At 32.4% G+C, this 21,747-nt stretch overlaps 1 pseudogene; it reads right to left on the bottom strand.

Annotated features, from left to right (window-relative positions):
* LOC127557025 (ATP-binding cassette sub-family E member 1-like) overlaps positions 1-21,037 on the bottom strand; it is a 44,687-nt pseudogene extending 23,650 nt beyond the window's left edge.
* Between the last annotated feature and the right edge of the window lie 710 nt (positions 21,038-21,747).

The raw sequence follows: 21,747 nt of genomic DNA, 5'->3' as shown, positions 1-21,747 counted from the left end.
AATCTATATTACATATATATGTATATACACATATATGGTACATATCAATAAAAAACAATATAATCATCAATATATGGGAATTGTCATTAAAACAGCAGATTGATTAATCATAACTCTAATCCTAAGTATTAACTATCAGAAGTAATTCAAACTTAATCCTATTCTGCTTAATTCACGAACAATGATTGATGCACACTAAATCACTATGAAATGAAAAAAATGCTGGTTGAATTGAGTAGGGATAGCAAAATCATTCTCACAATTGTTTGTATGTATGAGAAGATAATAATTGTAATTCCTAGAAACTTTATCATTAAATAGGAAGTTAAAAGGAGTATACATAGACATATGGCACAGGTATGAGTTAATGATGGGATTATTTTAAAAAAAAATAAATTGAGTTGAGAAAAGGGGATGCAATAGGAGATGGAACAAGAAAGAAGACTGATGAAAATTATCTCATATCAAAAAGGTGCAAAAAAAAAAAAAAAGAACTTTTATAGTGGAGAGAAAGATGGGAGGGATAGTGAACAGTGTTTTGGACCTTATTCTCATTATAATTGGCCCCAAGAGGAAACATATACATTCAACTGGGTATAGAAAAGTATCTTACCTTATAGAAAAGTAAAGGGGTAATGGAATAAGAGAAGGGCTGGCAGATGTGAGGGCAGATTAGGTGAGACAATTGTCAGAAGCAAAACCCATTTTTGAGGAGGAACTGGGTAAAAAGAGATGTTAGGAAAGTAAACAGGGAAAAAACAATGGAGAGAAATAAATAAAAATTGTAATTGTGAATGTGAACAAGATGTACTTTCCCATAAAACAGAAGTGGGCAGCAGAAATGGATTAAAAGCTAAAATTCAACACTATATTGTTTAGAAGAAACACACTTGGAGAAATGTACACAGAATAAAAATAAGGGCCTCAAACAGAATCTATTATGCTTCATCTGAGGTTGAAAAAAAAAAGCAGGGATAGCAGACATAATTTTTGGATAAAGTAAAAGCAAAAATACATCTGATTAAAATAGTTCAGCAAGGAAACTACATTTTGCTAAAAAAAAAAAAAAAAAAAAAAGTCAAATGATGTGATGACTGTGTATTTAAAATCAGCCGGAGTCAGGAATTCAGGTTAAGGGAAAAATCTTCAATCTTTATTGAAGTGAAGAGATGAAAAAGGATTGCGATAGCAATATGGACAAGAAGGATTGTGATAGTGATAGCAATATGGGCAGCTGCGACAGTAAGCCAGCCAGCAGAGGAAGATCTGAGCTGAACAGCCATCACAATGGTAATGAGAGAAGCTGAGTCAAAACGCCAGCCAGTAGTCTCTCCTTCCCACTCCTTTTCCACTCCCCTGCCTCCACCCACCAAAATCGTCATTTCCTATACAACACATCAGGACTTGCACAAAGAGTGGGCAGGGGCCATTCTTTCTCCAAGCTTATATATTAATAGAGTATGGTCCAATTACTATTTAGCCTCACATGCTTGGGATATCAGTGCATCAACTTGAGCCTCAGCCCATTACAAAATGAGTTATGGAAGAAAATAGTGGAGGACATCAACTTTCTGCTCTTAGAACTAGGTAAATCTAACTATAAAATAAAAAAGAAATAAGTTAAGTAGATAAAAAGAATTTTAGAAAAGTTAGGTATGATAAACCTCTGGGTAAAATTGAATGGGAATAGAAAGGGATATACCTTTTCCCCAACTGCATATGGCACCTTCACAAAAATTGACCATATACAAGTACATAAAACCCACACAACCAAATGCAAAAAAAGCAGAAATATTAAATTCATCATTTTGGGACCATAATGCAATAAAATTACATTCAAAACATAATAGTTCCATAGTTTATGGATATGTGAACTAAAAATTAATTGTAAACTAAATAATTTAATCCAAAAGGATGAGTGGGTCAGAGAATAAATATAAAATTAATATATAAATATATATATATAAATATAAATATAAATATACACAATAACTTCATTAAAAAGATAACAGTAGACAACATGCCAAAATTTATAGGATACAGCAAAGAAGTACTTCAGAGAAAATTTATATCTGCAAATACATCAATAAAATGAGAAAGAACAGATCAATGAGTTGGGCATGAAACTTACAAAAAAACAAACAAGAAAAACCACTAATTAAAAATCCTCAATTAAACACCAAATTTGAAATCCCAAAAATCAAAGGAGAGATTAATAAAATTGAAAGTGAGAAATTCATTAAACTAATAAATGATGTGAGGAACTGGGTTTTTTTTTTTTAAATAAAATAAACTATTGGTTAATTTGAATTTTAAAAAAAAGAAAACTAAATAACCAGTATCAAAAATGAAAAGGATGAATTTACCATTAATGAACAAGAAATTAAATCAATTATTAGGAAGTATTTTGCCTAATTATATGTCAATTAATCTAACAATTTAAGTGAAATGGATAAATATTTAAAATATAAATTTCTGAGATTAACAGAAGAAGAAAAAGAATACTCAAATAATCTTATTTTAGAGAAAGAAATTAAGCAATCCATGAATGAGCTCCTTAAGAAAAAAATCTCCAGGACCATATGGATTTACAAGTGAATTCTATCAAACAATTCCAAGACTATGCCAGGTATTTGAAAAAATAAACCAAAAAGGAATCCTTTTATAACACAAATATAATGATGATACCTAAACCAGAAAGAGCAAAAAGAGAGGGGAAAGCTACAAATCAATTTTCCTGAAGATTGATGCAAAAATATTAAAAAATACTAACAAGGAGATTATAGAAATACATCAAAAAGATCATATGCTGTGACCAGGGAGAAATAGGTGGAGGGATTATACTAGGAATATAAGAAAGGTCTAAAATTAGGAAAACTATATTAATTGACCATATCCATTTAAAAAACAAATATAATTTTCTCAATAAATACAGAAAAAGGGTTTTGATGAGTTCTTAAAGTTCATGTAAAATTCATAAAAATAATTTAAAATTGCAAGTAAATTCAAGAGGAAGGGAATATTAATAACTGAAGGGCCTCAAAAAAGTCTTCCTAGACTAGAATTTATGCTAAATTTATAATTTTATCTCTTTCTTGAGCAGAAATGGGGCTGTGGGGGAGAGATTTGAAAATTACAAGAGTTGAATTCATTGCATTTCAGAGTTGCATCCTTTCCCTACTCTGCCTCTGAGAGGATAAGCAACCAGATATAGGTTTTATATGTGCAATTATATAAAACATTTCTTTATTAATCAGTTTATTCAAGAATACTTGAATAAAAAGGAAAAAACAGTGAAAAATAATGTAGCAAGTTTCAATCTGTATGCAATAAATATCAGTTCTTTCTCTGAAAGGCAGATAGTATATTTCATTATTAGTCCTTTAGAATTGTATCGATGAGAATAGCTGTCACTCCTAGTTCTTCATTGAACATTACTCTTGCTATATATAAGATTCTCCTGGTTCTGTTCACTTCACTATATATCAGTTTCATGTAAATCTTACAGGTTTTTCTGAAATCATCTTGTCATTTCTTATAGCACAATAATATTCTATTATAATGATATACTACACTTTTTTTTTAGTCATCCTGCAATTGATGGACCCCTTTAATGTACAATTCTTAGTTACCACACACAAAAAAATTATCCATCCCTTATGGAGATCAGTTTGGAGCTATACCCAAAGAGCTCTACAACTGTGCACACATTTTGACTTAGCAGTTCCACTACTAGGTTTCTATTCCAAATAGATAGAAGAAAAAGGAAAAGAACTTATATGAACAAAGATATTTATATCAGATTTTTTGTGTCAATAAATAAACTGTTGAGCTGTATGAAATAATGATCAATAATCCAAGACAATTCCAAACAGCTCATGATGAAATTTAAGTACAGATTGAAACATATTTTTAAACTTCATTTTTCTTGGATTTTTTTTTGAGGGGGAAGTCTGTGTTTTATTTTTAAACATGGTTAATATGAAAATGTTTTACATGACTGCATAGGTATCTACTTAAATTATATGTCTTCTCTAGGAGAAAAGAGTGGAGAAAGGGAAGAAGAGAATTTGGAATTTAAATTTTTTAAAATAAATTTAAAAAACATTTCACATATAATTGAAAAAAATTAAATAGAAAACCCCCCACTAAACAATGCTAAAGTATAATCTCATATCCATTAAATTAGCTAGCATGACTAAAAATGAATTTGACACATGCTAGAGAGAACTGAGTAAAACAGACGCCTGAATTATTGTTGATAGAACTGTGAATTAGACCAACCATTTTAAAAAACAGTATAGAACTAAGACCAAAAAGCTGTTAAACTGTGTAAACTATTTGCCCTGTCAATACCATTACTGGGTCCGAAAAGAGGGAAAAGACCTATTCCTTTTGTTGTGGTAAAGATTTAGAAACTGAAAGGATGCCTATTAATTGTGGAATGGCAAAACAAGTTATGATCTAGGAATATGATAAAACACTAGTTTCAAAAATACCTATGATGGCATAAGAACAGATGCAAAATGAAGACAACCAAGAGAGCAATTTACACTGTAACAGTAATATTCTAAAGATAACCATGAAAAATTTAATAATCCTGATCAACACAATGATCCATCAAAGATTGGAGCATTTTTTTCCCTTGCTATTTGTTTTGTTTTAGTGTGCTAATACAGATATTTGCATTGCATTATTTCATATTTGTAATGGTTTTTTATTTCTTGCCTGCCTAATGGGTAGGCGAGGGATGGTGGGGAAAAGAATTTGGTCTGAAAATAAAATAAAAATTGAATTAAAAAAGAATAATGGAGGTGTTCTCTCTCTTTCAAAAGCACACACACACATATCTGTCACTCAAAGGTTAAAGAGGATCTGGACATTACTCTGCTCCAAATAAATGCAATTGTGGCATTTCTAAATCCCCCCAAAGAATTTCTGATTGAGAAAGATAGAATTATCAATCTGGTATAGATTAAAGTTTAGGAAGACTTTTCTGAGCCTTTCAGTTATTAATATCCTTTCCTTCTTGAATTTACTCTGCAATTTGAAAACATTTTTGTTAATTTTATATTTAATTATCTATACATTTTCTGTTTCCTTCAGTAGAATGTAGATTCCTCCAGGGCAGAGCCTATTTGGTTTTTCTCTGTATTGTTAGTACATATCCCCTAGGAGGAGCCTGTTAGATATTTGGTGAATCAAATTGAATTGGGTCAGAATATAACATATCCAGATATCTGTGACCTCACAAAATGGTTTGAATCATTTTAAATCCCAACTGGGAGTTCTTTTGAATTTTATGACTTGAGATGTTGGTTTTTAGTAAATAAACAAGCAAGGAATGAAAAAGTCTTTCAACATGATTCTATACTGCAGAAACAACTCTGAGAATCATGACAGTGTGCAATTATAGAGAACTCAAAGGGGACAAAATACCAAGATCCTCAAAGGAGTAAAATCACTACATTTTAATCAGACAGGAATTCATTTAAGAGTAGACTCTAATTAAAGGGGGAAAACTATGCGTGCAGAACTCTATGAGCTAAGAAAATGAAAAACCACATATTATTACAAAAGAAAATACTTGACATCATCTCAATGATGTCTAAGACATAGGTATAAAAAGAGAATCAAGCAGACTTAGAATATAAATGATTGTTATTTAATTGAAGTGGAAAAAAATCAGTCATTGTCCTATTTGTTTTATTTTAATTGTAGTTGTCAAGGTATACTACTGTGCTAAATAAGTAACTTTCAATAGAAGGATTCTGCAATAGCATGTAGCAACAATTCTGGGAGGTAACTAACATTTCACTTTCACAAATTACTTCAATATAGGCTTTGGCACCAATGGGAACATAAATGACTGTCATACTTCCTTATAGCTCTAGCAGTCTCAATATATTCAGTAGATCATGGAAACTCAAAGTTTGTTGGCATTTTTGAAAACTTGTCATTTAAAGTGGAGCATTTAAAGTGCTCCTGCTTATTCTTAATTGAATTCATTGGCTTTCTTGGCTATTTTTTTTTATTTGAATTTCTCTATACTTTGATGTATTTTTGATCCCCAAAATAATTTGAATTTGCATTTTTTGAAGGTTTATGATGGAAGCATTTTGATTTTACAATGCATACTCCTGACACAGAATGATCAATTAGCTTCCAGAACAGGTAACCAGCAGATTTATGCAAAGTTTAAGTCATTTAGAGCATAACATGGCAGCTGCAGCATATTTCTAAAATTAGAATACATTTTCTTTTTTTATATTTTTTTATCATATCCAAATAGGATAATCAAATCAACAGGAACTATGGAAAGAAAAGTAAACTTAGGAATCTAGGGGCCAGTAATAATGAAATAGATAAGAAAAAAAAATTATTTTAGAAATTCTTTGGGCATATAAAAATATATACTTGAGTGATATTTGAAAATAAAAGCTAAAAGTTGATTTGAAATCTGAGATTTAATGTGGAAAAGATGATAAAAGTAACAGCTTTCCTAAAAGCTAATAAAAGAGATTATCCCCTGTGCTGAAGAAAACTTCAGCTTTATTTATAAACATTTTTAATAAACCTATAGGGTACAAGATCTGCCCTTTGGTACATATGTATATACCTACCAATTGGAATTTAAAATATATAAATTTGGCAAGCAGAACCAGGAAGACATTGTACACAACAACAGCAGGATTGTGTGATGATCAGTTTTGATAGACCTGGTTCTTCTCAGCAATTCAATGACCCAAGGCAATCCCAATAAAATTTGTATGGAAAATACCATTCACATCCAGAAAGAATTATGGAGACTGAATGTAGATCAACATATACTATTTTCACTTTTTTTCCTGGTGGTTTTTCCCTTTTGTTCTGATTTTTTCTCTCCCAACATGATATTGATGGAAACAGGTAGAAATGAATGAACAGGTATAACAAAAAAAAAGTTTTTACATGTAACTAGGAAAAACAATAATAATAATAATAATTAAAAAAAATAAAACATCAATTTGCCATGGGGAAGTCAGATTACATTTCTATTAATAGTATCTTTGGCTAAGTACTGAATTCTTTTAAAATATTCTTAAATTCCAATCCTGAATGAACATCAATTAAATCTTTCAAAACAGTACTCTGAGGACTTTGGACAAAGAAGAGAATAAGTTCATGAATGGTCAACAAATCAGGGCTTCTTAAATGTGACCCTGAGGATATATGTACTTAAAATAAATATGCAAATCAAATATTTATTGTTTTAAAAAATTATAATTTTATGACCCCAATATTCAGTTATCCTACCCCATATGGGGTCATGACAGACAGTTTAGGAAGCTTTCACTGAATCCAATTCTCATTTGAAGGAATTGAGATCCAGCAGTTAAGTGTCTAATTGGTAGCAGAACTAGCTTTTGAATCCAGGTCCTTTTAAATTCAAATAAAACACTGTTTCTACTAAAGCACACATAGTCTGAGATGACAAAACTGCTAAATTGTTTTTTCCAATAGAAACTTTCTCTGCTGGAGAAAAACACTGAGCATATTCCTTCCTATCTATTTTCATAAGAGTCAATAATCAGTAAGCATTTATTAAATTTATTAAATACATATTCAAGGTACTGTGATGAGCACTGGGAACACACACACACACACACACACACACACACACACAAGTAAAAAATAGTCCTTGATTTCAAAGAGCTCACAATCTAATGAGGAACAGAAAAAGCAGAACACGTATCAGTGCATAAAAACTTCACAATCAAATGCAGAAAGTTAGAAATAGTGAATGCATTCTTTTCAGCTAATGATGCAATAAAAATTACATGTAGTAAATAGCTATGGAAAACTAAATAATCTAATCCTAAAGAATGAGTGGATGAAACAATAAATCATAGAAGCAATTGATGATTTCATCCAAGAGAATAACAATAATGAAATAACATAACAAAATTTATGGGATATAGCCAATCCAGTCCTATGGGGAAATTTTATATCTCTAGATGCTTACTTGAAAAAAATAGAGAAAGAGAAAATGAATTGGGTATGCAACTAAAAAAGCTTTAAAAATAACAAATTAAGCCCCCCAATTAGATACCAAAATTAAAATTCTGAAAATAATAAGAGAGATTAATAAAATTGAAAAGAAAACTATTGAGTTAATAAAATAAAATAAAATAAAATTAAGAGTTGGTTTTATTTTTTAAAAAAAAAACTTTAGTTAATTTGATTAGAAAAAGGAAAGAAAAACAAATTATCTATATCAAAAAATAAAAAAGATGAACTTACCACCAATGAAGAAGAAATTAAAACAATAATTAGGAGTTATTTTGCCCAACTTTGCATCAATAAATCTGATAATCTAAGTGAAATGGATGGATATTTACAAAAATTAAGATGTCCAAATTAAGAGAGGAGGAAATAAATTACTTAAATAATCCCATTTTAGAAAAAAAAAAAAAAAAAATGAACTCCATAAGAAAAAATCTCCAGGGCCAGATAGATTTACAAGTGAATTCTATCAAACATTTAAAGAACAATTAATTCCAATACTACACGAACTATTTGAAAAAATAGGGGAAGAAGGAGCCTACCAAATCCTATCAAATACCTTTTATGACAAAGCTATGGTGTTGATACTTAAACCAGGAAAAGAAAAGAAATTATAGACTAATTTCCCTAATGAATATTGATACAAAAATCTTAAATAAAATATTAGCAAAGAGATTAATCACTAGTAGAATACACTATAACCAAGTAGGATTTATGCCAGGAATTCAAGTCTGATTCAATATCAGGAAAGCTATTAGCATAATTGACTATATCAGTAACCAAACAAAAATCATATGATTATCTCAATAGATACAGAAAAAGAACTTGACAAGATATAACACCTATTTCTACTAAAAACACTAGAGAGCATAGGAATAAATGGAGTTTTCTTTAAAATTATAAATAGTATTTATCTAAATAGATCAGCAAGCATTATATGTAATGGGGATAAATTAGAAGCATTGCCAATAAGATCAGGGGTGAAACAAGGTTGCTAACTATTACCATCACTACTCAATATTTTATTTAAAATGTTAACTTTAACAATAAGAGAAGAAAATGAAATTGAAGAATTAGAGTAGGTAATGAGGAAAGAAACTATCACGCTTTGCAGATGTTATTATGGTATGCTCAAAGAATGCTAGAAAATCAACTAAAAAATTACTAGATACAATTAACAACTTTAGCAAAGCTGCAGGATATAAAATAAACCCAAATAAATCATCAGCATTTCTATTTGTTATCAACAAAGTCTAGCAGCAAGAGTTAGAGAAATTCCATTTAAAATAACTGTAGATAATATAAAATATTTGAGAGTCTATCTGTTGTGATATGTGCTGCTGGAGGTCTAACTCATACCTGTAGAATGGATCTCTTCATGTGCGAGGAGGAGGAGGAGGAGGAAGAAGAGGAGGAGGAGGAAAATGATATAAAGAGACTGAGAGGCAGTTGCTGTTCTCTGACCTCTGACGTGAGAGGCAGTTGCATTGCCTGACCTCTTCCCTCTTCCCTCTGCCTCCAATTTATTTCATTCCCAGACTACAAGCAACACCTGTGTCAGTAAAGGCTGCTTTGCAACTCCTTCAGATGTTATGACTCACAGCTATGGAGCTTCTCGAAGAATTAACCTGTCCCTTCACCTATGGTCTACCTGTCAAAACAAAGTCAGGAACTATATGACCACAATCACAAAATACTTTTCATACAAATAAAGTCAGATCTAAGCAACTGAAAGAATATCAGTACTCATGGGTAAACCAAGCTAATGTAATAAAACTGGCAATTCTACCTAAATTAATTTACTTATTCAGTGCCATGCCAATCAAACTGCTGAAAAATTATTTTATAGATCCAGAAAAATATAATAACAAAATATATCTGGAAAAACAAAAGGTTAAGAGAATTTATGGGAAAAAAAACTGCAAATGAAAGTAGCCTTTCTCCAATTGATGGGCATCCATTCATTTTCCAGTTTCTAGCCACTACAAATAAGGCTGCTACAAACATTTTGGCACATACAGGTCCCTTTCCCTTCTTTAGTATTTCTTTGGGATATAATGTTTGTAGCAGCCTTATTTGTAGTGGCTAGAAACTGGAAAATGAATGGATGCCCATCAATTGGAGAATGGCTGGGTAAATTGTGGTATATGAATGTTATGGAATATTATTGTTCTGTAAGAAATGACCAGTAGGATGAATACAGAGAGGACTGGCGAGACTTACATGAACTGATGCTAAGTGAAATGAGCAGAACCAGGAGATCATTATACACTTCGACAACGATATTGTATGAGGACATATTTTGATGGAAGTGGATTTCTTTGACAAAGAGACCTGAGTTTCAATTGATAAATGACGGACAAAAGCAGCTACACCCAAAGAAAGAACACTGGGAAACGAATGTGAACTATCTGCATTTTTGTTTTTCTTCCCGGGTTATTTATACCTTCTGAATCCAATTCTCCCTATGCAACAAGAGAGCTGTTCGGTTCTGCAAACATATATTGTATCTAGGATATACTGCAACATATCCAACATATAAAGGACTGCTTGCCATCTAGGGGAGGGGGTGGAGGGAGGGAGGGAAAAAAAATCGGAACAGAAACGAGTGTCAATATAAAGTAATTATTAAATAAAAATTAAAAAAAACTACAGTTAGTTTTCTAACTGAGACATAAATAAGTACAAAAAATAAATAAATAAATAAATAAATAAAAAATAAAATAAATATCTTTATGATTTACTAGCAAAATAAAATAATTAATTAATTAATTAGTTTTAAAAAAAAAAAAGAAAGAAAGTAGCCTAGCTGTACTAGACCTAAATCTATATTATTTTTTCTGAGGAGTAATCCTTGTTACTGACACTTTATATAGCATGTTATATTTCTGGGAAAATTGTAAAATAATATGACAAAAACTAGACATTGACCAACACCTAACATCCAATACCAAGATAAGATCAAAATAAGTTCATAATTTAGATATAATAGGTGATACTATAAGCAAATTAAGAGAACAAGGGACAGTCTACCTCTCAGATCTATAGAGAAGAAATGAATTTATGGCCAACATAGAACATAATGAAAGACAAAATGGATAATTTTGATTACATTAAATTAAAAAGATTTTGTACAAACAAAATCAATGCAGCCAATATTACAAGAGCACCAAAAAACTGGGAAGAAGTTTTTACATCCAAGGTTTCTGATAAAGGCCTCATTTCTAAAATATATGGAGAATTGACTCAAATTTATAAGAATATAAGTCATCCCTAAATTGATAAGTGTTCAAAGGATATGAACAGATAATCTTCAGACAAAACAATGGAAGCTATCTCTAGTTATATGAAAAATGCTCTAAATCACTATTGATTAGAGAAATGCAAACTAAGACAACTCTAAGATACACTTCATATCTCTCAGATTGGCTAAGATGACAAGAAAAGATAATGATAAATATTGGAGGGAATTTAGGAAAACTGGGACACTAATACATTGTTGGTGAAGTTGTCAACTGATCCAACCATTTTGGAGAGTACTTTGGAACTGTGCCCAAAGGGCTATCAAACTACATACCCTTTAATCCAGCAGTTTCTCTACTGGGTCTGTAATCCAAAGAAATCATAAAAAGGGGAAAGGACCCACATGTACAAAAATATTTGTAGCAGCCCTTTTTGTAGTCACAAGGAACTGGAAACTGAGTGGATGCCCATCAGTTGGAGAATAGCTGGAAAAGTTGTGGCATATGAATGTAATGAAATAGTATTGTTTCTATGAAAAACAATAAGCAGGGGGAGGGAATAGGGTGAAGGAGGGGAAAAATTGGAACAAAAGGTTTGGCAATTGTCAATGCTGTAAAATTACCCATGCATATAACTTGTAAATAAAAAGCTATAATAAAAAAAAAAGAAAACCCCGAATGGGGTCACAAAGAATCATACACAACAGTCTGTGGACAACAATAATAAATGAAAACTAGTTGCCTAACTCAAAAAAAAAAAATAATAAAGAAATGATAAGCAAAATGAGTTCAGAAAGGCCAGGAAAGAATTGGATGAACTGATACTAAATGAAGTGATGAGAATAAAGAGAACATTATATATAGCAACAACAAGATTATGTAATGATCAACTTTAATGGAATTGACTCTTTTCAACAAGGAGGTGATTCAGGTAAGTTCCAATATACTTGTGATGGAAATAGCCATTTGCATCCAGAGAGAGGACTGAATGTGTATCACAACATTAATATTTTCATTTTTATTGTTTGCTTGTCTTTTTTTCTCATTTTTCTCCTTTTGGTCTGATTTTCCTTATACAGCATGATACATGTGGAAATATGTTTAGAAGAACTTTATGTTTAACTATATTAGATTATTTGTCTAGGAAAGGAAATAGAGGTGAAGGGAGGGAAAAATTTGGAACACAAGGTTTTGCAAGAATGAATGCTGAAAACTATTTTGCATGTATTTTGAAAAATAAAAAGCCATTATAAACAGTTAATAATAAAAATGAAATAATTTTAAAAGTGTAAGATAATTATGAAATAGGAGGAGGCTTAGTTTTGAAGGACTTTGAATGCCAAAATATTGTCATATCATGCTAATTCATGGGATGTTTTTCTATGACCAACATACCTTAGTAGATATAAAGATAACTTGCTTATTTGGAGTTGTCTTTAAATGATTCATAGTAATAGTAAACTAAGAAATAATTCAGTGGTCTGAAATCTTTTGGACAACTAATATGGGGTTCCTATAAAGCAACAATGCTTCACAACTGGGATCTGGAAGAATACCAAAGACCATGCTGTATAAGGTATCAGTAACAAGGATTATTCCTAAAACTTTGCATGAAAAAAAGGAATGTCTTTATGTGAAGACCAAGAGAACCTACATAAAGCTATGTTATTTCTGATGTGTTTAAGTTGAAACTCTACAATTCTACTACCAGAGCAATACAGAACTAGTCATCAGAATTGAAAGCTATATTCTAGAATTGGGGAAAGAGCTCTGGATTTGGATTAGGAAACTCAGGTTCTCTGTCCAACTAGGAATGATAGTTAAAGCTAGATGTGAAAATTTGGACAAGTCTTTTAATCTCTTCCTTGCCTACCAGATTGCTGTTCTTTTTCAAATTCTTATTCTTCATCCCCTGCAAGAAACTAAAGCTGAATGCTTCAGACACTTTCTTAGCAGTATGCAATGCCACTAGTTTATCTTTATTAGTGGGGGAAACCAATAAATAAACCAAAGACATTTCCACCAGGGAGGGAGGAGCTAGATGATGCAGTAGATGAAGGACTTGGAATCAGGAAGACTTATCTTCTTCAGTTCAAATCCAATTTCCAACACTGTGTGATCCTGGTCACTTAACTATGTTTGTTTCAGTTTCCTCATCTGTAAAATGAGCTGGAGAAGGAAATGGCAATCTACCCCAAATGGGATCACAAAGAGTAAACTATTACTGAAATGACTGAATAAGAATAATTCACCAAGTAAGGTTGAGGTATTAAAGATTTATATCATCTGAATACAACCCTGCTTAATATCACCCGCTTCCAAAATGGAGTTGAACTAGATCATCATTAGCCCTTCTAGTTCTGAATTCTATGATTATGTGGTAAGCAGACCACCTTCTAGTATCTTTACCAGTAAAAGACACTAAAATAAAATACTAACATAATATCAATTCCAAGAATTTACACACTAATTTTAAGGTTTTTAAAACACTTTAAAAATCAGCTCATTTGGTAGACTTACATGAACTGATGCTAAGTGAAATGAGCAGAACCAGGAGATCATTATACACTTCAACAACAATGTTGTATGAGGATGTATTCTGATGGAAGTGGATTTCTTTGACAAAGAGATCTAACTCAGTTTCAATGGATAAATGATGGACAAAAGCAGCTACATCCAAAGAAAGAACACTGGGAAATGAATGTGAACTATTTGCATTTTTGTTTTTCTTCCAGGGTTATTTTTACCTTCTGAATCCAATTCTCCCCGTGCAACAAGAGAACTGTTCAGTTCTGCAAATATATATTGTATCTAGGATATACTGCAACATATCTAACATATATAGGACTGCTTGCCATCTAGGGGAGGGGATGGAGGGAGGGAGGGGAAAAATTGGAACAGAAGCGAGTGCAAGGGATAATGTTGGGGAAAAAAATTACCCTGGCATGGATTCTGTCAATATAAAGTTATTATAAAATAAAATAAAATATAAAAAAAAAATTAGCTCATTTGGATTTTAAAGACGGGAAAGGGACCTGTATGTGCAAGAATGTTTGTGGCAGCCTTCTTTGTAGTGGCCAGAAACTGGAAACGGAATGGATGCCTATCAATTGGAGAATGGCTGAATAAATTCTAGTATATGAAATTATGGAATATTATTGTTCTGTAAGAAATAACCAGCAGGATGATTTCAGAAAGGCCTGGAGAGACTTACATGAACTGATGCTGAGTGAAATGAGCAGGACCAGAAGGTCATTATATACTTCAACAACAATACTATACGATGATCAATTCTGATGGACGTGGCCCTCTTCAACAATGACATGAACCAAATCAGTTCCAATGGAGCAGTAATGAACTGAACCAACTACACCCAGGGAAAGAACTCTGGGAGATGATTATGACCCACTACATAGAATTCGCAATCTCTCTATTTTTGTCCGCCTGAATTTTTGATTTCCTTCACAGGCTAGCTAATTGTATACTATTTCAAAGTCTGGCTCTTTTTGTACAGCAAAATAACTGTTTGGACATGTATACATATATTGTATTTAACTTATACTTTAACATATTTAATATGTATGGGTCAGCCTGCCATCTGGGGAAAGGGGTGGGGGGGAAGGAAGGAAAAAGTTGGAACAAAAGGATTTGCAACTGTCAATGCTGAAAAATTACCTATGCATATATCTTTTAAATAAAAAAACTATAATAAAAAATTAGCTCCTTTGAATGTAGCTACATAAGACAACATTGAAACATAGGAGCTAATTTGATTTTATGTTAATAGATAATACATCAATTGCTGATATCTAGAAGTTTTAATACAAAGTGAGTTTGACCTCATTGATATCAGGAAAAGGAAATATAATCAGTATATGGCTCCAGTTGCATCTACTTTATTTGAAAGAAACAGAGTAGGTGAAAGGAGAAAAACAAGAAGGGAGAAACATAAGGAAAAATGTTTGAGAAAAGATAAAGCCAGGAAGAAATACACACAATTTTTTACACAGAGATCACTTGGAAAGAAACAAAACAAATGAGGAGTTTGAAAAACAGAGTACAGATAGTTCAATATGGCAGTAATGGGTCCTTCATTTGTTTAGAAAGGAACTAGATGGCACAATGAATAGAGCACTGGCCCTAGAGTCAGGAGGACCTGAGTTCAAACACTTAGTAGCTGTGTGACTAGGCAAGTCATTTAACTTGCATTGCAAAAATAAATAAATAAATGAAAGAAATGGACTTGAGTTTTCTTTGCCACAACAAAGCACCTAATAACTTCTAAGACAATAGTAAGTCCTTCAAAATATAGAAGGTCCAACAAAGAGAAATTCTATTCTGGATCTGATACAAATAGAAAGAAAATGAATTACAGGTAAATGAGAAAACTCTCAATGACAATTCTTTAAAGTGCTTATTAGAGAGGAGAGAAAAAAGCACAGTCTTGAACATGTTCTGCATTTTGGAAGAGTAAATTATAAATGGTTCAGCAAAAGGATATTTTGAACTAAAAATGAACTAAATTCTATATAGTAAGTAACCCTGAAGAGAAGGAAAATAACTTCAAGGAGGGAAAAGGGAGTTGTCTGAAGATATTTATGTGGATGCATAAAGACTTTTCCAGTCATTTTAGATTTCATGAAAATGCATGGAAAATAAAGTCAGGTAATAAGATGAATACAAAAATATGACATAGTCCTAAAAGAATATTGTCAGGATTGCCAAAATTAAGAATGAGCTGAGTCTGGTGAGCAAAGCTAAGGAAAACAAAAGGGATTTTTAAAAAAGCTCTTTTGAGGAAATAAGGAAGATCAAAGAAGAAAGAGAACTGCTGCTCAGGTGAAGGAGCTTATAATAGCCAAAAGTAGAGTGCATGTAGAACCACTCAATTCTTATCTTCTGTTTTTTCTCTGCCAAGGAGAATTATATTTAGACAAGAAAGAAAAGAGCAAAAATGGACAATAGGAGGTTCAAATCCAAGATAATGGTTAATAAGTGTCTAGAAAAGGAAGTAGGGATTTCAGTGAGACAGCAAGACATCAAGACCAGATCATGTCAGATTGAGGGTTTTTTTTCAGATGGAATTGTTAAACTGATAAATCAGGAGAGATAGGTTTTATAGTTTGACTAGATTTTAGAAGACTGCTTTAATACATTACCTCATGCTATTCTTGTGGAAAATATAAAGTTATTTGGTCTAGAACATTAGTACAATTAGATAGATCCAAAACTGATTGAATGGCAAGAATCAAATGTAGCTGTTTATGGTTCAATGTTATTTAGGTGGAAAGTCTCCAGTAGAATGTCCCAGGGATATACTTGTAATCCATACTGTTTAACATTTTTATAAATGACTTGGATGAAGAAAGCGATGTTATGTTTATTGAATTATAGCTGGTATAAAAGTAGGGGTGAGAATTGTCACATTAGATAATAATCAGCATCCTAAAATTTTGACATTTGTCTGAAACTAATAGGACAAAATGTAATTTTGTAATAATTGTAAATTATATTAAAGGTTTACAGAGGGTCAAACAATCAAATTCACAAATGCATGAGAGGGACAGAATGATTATACAACAATTTATCTGAAAAAGATCTGAGGTTTTCAGTGGGCTACTAAATTCTATAAGTAAATTAGAGCTAAGTGGCACAGTGAATCAAATATAGACCTGAGTTCAATTCTGACCTCAGACACTAAGTAGCAGGATGATCCTGGGCAAGTCACTTGAATTATGTCTACCTCAGTTTCCTCAAATATAACATGGAGATATTAATAGAACCTATTTCATAGAATTGTCACCAGGATCAAATGAGATATATTTAAAGTACTTAGCACAGTGACTAACACATAGTAGGCACTATATAAATGTTTATTTCTTTTCTTACCCCTCCCTCCTCCAAGACAAATCAATAGTGTGATATGGTATCCAACAAAATTTAATGACATTTTGTGCTGCATTGAGAAGCATAACTTCCAGGGATAAAGGAATGATAGGAACTCAGACCACATTTTAAAATATCTAATTCAATTATGTAATTCACAAGTTTATGAGACATATTAGGGTAGGGAGTATCCAGAGGATAATTTTGAATTCATGTTCTTTTAATATTGGTGAAGGAACTGGAAATATTTACTTGGGAGAAAGGAACACCTTGTCCCCTCTCTCTTAGTAGCTTTTGTTGTGTGTGTACATATAATAAATAACATGTATATATGTGTGTAATTAAATATGTACAGCTATGTATATCTTATATATGCACATGCTTGTGTATGCTGTTTTTCCTAATAGAAAGAAAGCTTCTTGAAACCAAGGACCAATTTATTTGTGTCGGTTTCTCTTGCAAACAGTGCCTGCCCCATAACACGCTCTTGATAATTGTTTGTTAATGGAACAATGAGAGCTCTCCAAAAATGTCACAGACAGTCTCAGGATGTAGTGGGCATGTCCCCATCACCCTCCCACCCCAATACTGAAAGTTTCCAAGCAGAAAATGGAAGACTTCTAGTCTAAACTGAAAACCATTATTCATTTCTGGAAGAGTTGCTGCTTTAGAAGTAGAAGGAAATATCCAGGGACATGCTAGAAAATGGAAATAAGATTGAATGAATAATTTGAAACAAATCAGTTACATAATAATTAAATCATGATATGACATTTATTTCATAAATGATCAAATTACAGGAGACAGAATATTCTTCATAATGGAGTTTGAATATGCATATACATATATGTATGCTTACATATATGTATGTGTTATCTTTGTACATATAGATTATAAATATTTGTTTAAATAGATAATAGTGAGATAGATGATAGACATAGATTTTTATTTTTCTCCTTGGTTGTACATGCCATTTCATTAGTAAAGAACTCCTAACAAGTAACTTCTAAAAATGCAGACCAATATGATGATGCAATGAAACTGCAATGAAACTCAGAGAGTTGCTGAGGGGGTAATTTTCTCTACCAGTTTGCATTAGAGATGGGATTTGAATCCAGGTCTTCCTAAGGGCAGCTAGGTCAAGTTCATTGATGGAAACCCTGGGCTTGGAATCAGGAAATGTGTCTTCCTGAATTCAAATCTGCCCTCAGATACTTTTTAGCTGTTTAACTCTGGGCAAGTTGTGTAACCCTGTTTATCTCTGCTTCTCATTTGTAAAATGAGCTGAAGAAAAGAAATGGCAAATCGTTCTAGTATCCTTGCCGAAAAAACTGCAAAATGGGGTCATGAAGAATTGGACACAGCTAAAAACAAGTGAACAAATTTCTTGACTTAGCATATTCCTGGCATTTAGCAAAGCTTTTTGACTGACTGATTTTGAAGTCAGCTCTCTTCACTATTCAAGGCTGATTCCTTATTGAGAACCAGCCTATAATTTAATAGTCCACCACGACAAAAGCCAACATGTTTCAAAGGCAGACCTTGAAAGTTGGTCTTCTTGAATGTAAAGTTGGCTCCTTATTTGCTACCATATTGCCCACCATTGAAAAGAGCCCTTTTCAGTATGAAGAGAGGTGATGTTTTCATTCTTATCCATTCACTTATCCATTTTTTTCAAAAACATTTATTGAGTACTTATAATGTATTAAGCACTGTCTAAATATTGCCACAAATACTTCAGCACAACTCTTTCTAATTCTTTGGAATTTGTGTTTATATTCTTCTATAGATCTTCCACAGATGGCACATACAATATGCTATAAATCTTCCTCTAGGTCTTTGTACATTTTGTAGGAACTACTGAAACACACGGTCCGTACATCTGTTATCTCTCACCATGTGATCAACCAATCTTCAATTACAATTATTTTTTAGTATTTCTTCAATGGTTATCCTTTAAGGCATTAGCCTGCCTGTAAGCCATTATTATCTGAAATATGCCGCAGTCTGCTTGCTTCTATCATAGATTTTGCTTTTGTCTTTGGGATCAAGCACAACTTCAAATTTTCAGAGATTACAGCATCCCCAGATTTGCAACCATAAGCCTCACTGCTCTGCTTAATATTTGTGTTAAAAATTGTATCTTTGCACCCGGGAATAGTTTGAGATCAATAAAAATAAGCTATTTCCTCAACGTAATCCATCTCTTTTCCTCCTATATAATTCTGTGCCCAAATCATTCTTTACCTGCTACAGCTGTCCCAGCTATATGATATAATAACTTAATGGGTTGACTCTCCAATTATATTCTAGAGCCTAACATCATTTATCCATTTCATTTTTCCTGTATAGACTATGAGAACAAATTTTTTTCAGCTACAATCGAGTTCATTAAATTGATTCTATAATGTTCTTGGGATTGATGTAATCAGTACCACATCATCTACAAACTGGTACATTTGGAAGATCGCATCATCTACAGGAAATTATAGTAAATTTCCATTAGGACCTTGTACAAAACATCCTCCATGAGAATGATGAATTCTTTTAGATAATGTTTATATCCTTGTTTTTTGGATTTCTTATTACTCAGACAGTCATTGAAAAGACATTTTTGTGGTTAAATTTATCAAGAATCTTATTTATTTTAACATATACATTTACTTGGAAATAGGTTAAAAACAAACTGATTCAATGGAATTGTTCTAGATAAAATAAGTATTAGACAAGTTGGTCTAAGCATCTCAAATGTAGGCAGATTACTTCTGATAACTGGAGGATCTATAATTTGAGCTTTTCTTCATTTAAAAATTCTCAACTTTGGTCAATTCTCAATTTGACCACTTAGTTATGAGTTAAATAAGAGTAGGGAGGTTTAAGGGCTGCATTTTTTTCCACTTAAATTTATGGCTTATGGAGCATTGATGAAAAAGTCTGGATCTCCTGATGCAGAATAAATAAATATATGATACAATGTAATAAATATAAATTATATGAAGAATAAATGAATATATGATATAATGTAATATAATAAATACAAATCATAATACAATGAAAGGTTATATAATATAATGCTATGTTATTCCATGATGACATGTTAGGGGATGGGAGGATGGGATGGAATGTGATAGCATGGCTTGGCATGGGATGGCATGGGATGGCAGAGGATGGGAAAATAAATAAAATAATTAAATAATAAAAAATAATAAAACGGAAGAATACTGAATGAACTATTGTAGTCCAAATCATTAAAAAAAAAAAAATCTTACAACCCAAAGATTCACTCTTCACAAACATCACTGTTTAGGAGCAAGTAAGAGAAAACAATGTCACTACTGTTGTCATTTTTACAACTGCTCAACTCAAGAAACTACAAGAAATTAATGAGATTAATGGAGGAAATGCTATTATTTCCAATGTCATCAAGAGATATTAGACCATTGATTCAGAAGTAGACGGAAACTTAGAGGTTAACGGCTCCCACTCCTTTTCGCAGATAAGGAAACTGAGGCTCAGAGAAGCTAAGTGATTTGCTTGCCGAATTATCTCCCAAATAGCAGGGGTCGATCTACTAACCTGAGAAGTTTGTGTCCTTTCCCCCTGCGTCTCTAATCCATTCGTTACTCCGGTGCCATTTGCTGTGAAAGTTGAGCTTAAGAATTTATTTGAAAATGAAACTGCCATTCCTGGAAGGTAAATCCCTTCGCCTCATTCTCAAGAAAAGAGGCTGCTCAAAGGCAGAACCTGGCAGGTGTTGAGGGTTTAAGGTGAACACTTAAAAGTTGCAGGCGCAAGTCCGTGAAAGGCCACAAGGTGGCAGGAGCGCACCATCCGCCTCCCGAGCAGCCGCTCCTAACAGACATTATCATTTAATCTTCTTCGCTATGTGGTTACAGTACTTGCTGCCAGGAAGATTTCACACCTCAAAGAATAGTCTCTTGTCTTAGGTAGAGCTTGTTAGTACACAGCCTATGCTCCTCGCAGACAAAGGGACAAAAGGAACCAGGAAAATTCTAAGCAAACAGAATTACAAACCTATTCAATAACCACTGGGAGGTGACATATTTAAAGTGTTGCCTTTATTATCCCAGACTCTCCGAAAATCCCTCGGGAGGCCCGGTTTGAGCATTTTCTGCTTTTAACTTTTTTTAGTTATTACTTAAGTCCTTTTCACTTTTGCAATGGCGTATGCATTTGTTAAGTTCGATTGTAATGAGCATTGATTTTAGATCCAGAACATCTATGTGTAAAATTCTGCCACTGCTTTGTGACCATGAGATTTACCTTCCTCGCCTGAGAAAATTAGGGGTTGGATTAGTTTAAGGGTTCCTTATGTATTAGGTTGTAAACCTCCTTGGCAGTCTGTGAGACCCTTCTCAGAATACTGTTTCAAAATGCATAAATAAAATGCATGGAATTCAAAATGAAACCAATTATAGTGAAATAATGTTAAAAATATTTTTAAAAACAGTTTCATGGACCTGAGGTTAAGAACCCTTGAATTTGGTGAGGTCCCTTTCAACTTTAAATTGTATACCCTATTTTTATCCTCAGATGATAGGAGAACCTATTG

The sequence above is a fragment of the Antechinus flavipes genome, chromosome 3 (genome assembly GCF_016432865.1).
Source record: "Antechinus flavipes isolate AdamAnt ecotype Samford, QLD, Australia chromosome 3, AdamAnt_v2, whole genome shotgun sequence".
NCBI classification, from domain to species: domain Eukaryota; kingdom Metazoa; phylum Chordata; class Mammalia; order Dasyuromorphia; family Dasyuridae; genus Antechinus; species Antechinus flavipes.
This window is presented reverse-complemented; position numbering and strand designations above follow the sequence as displayed.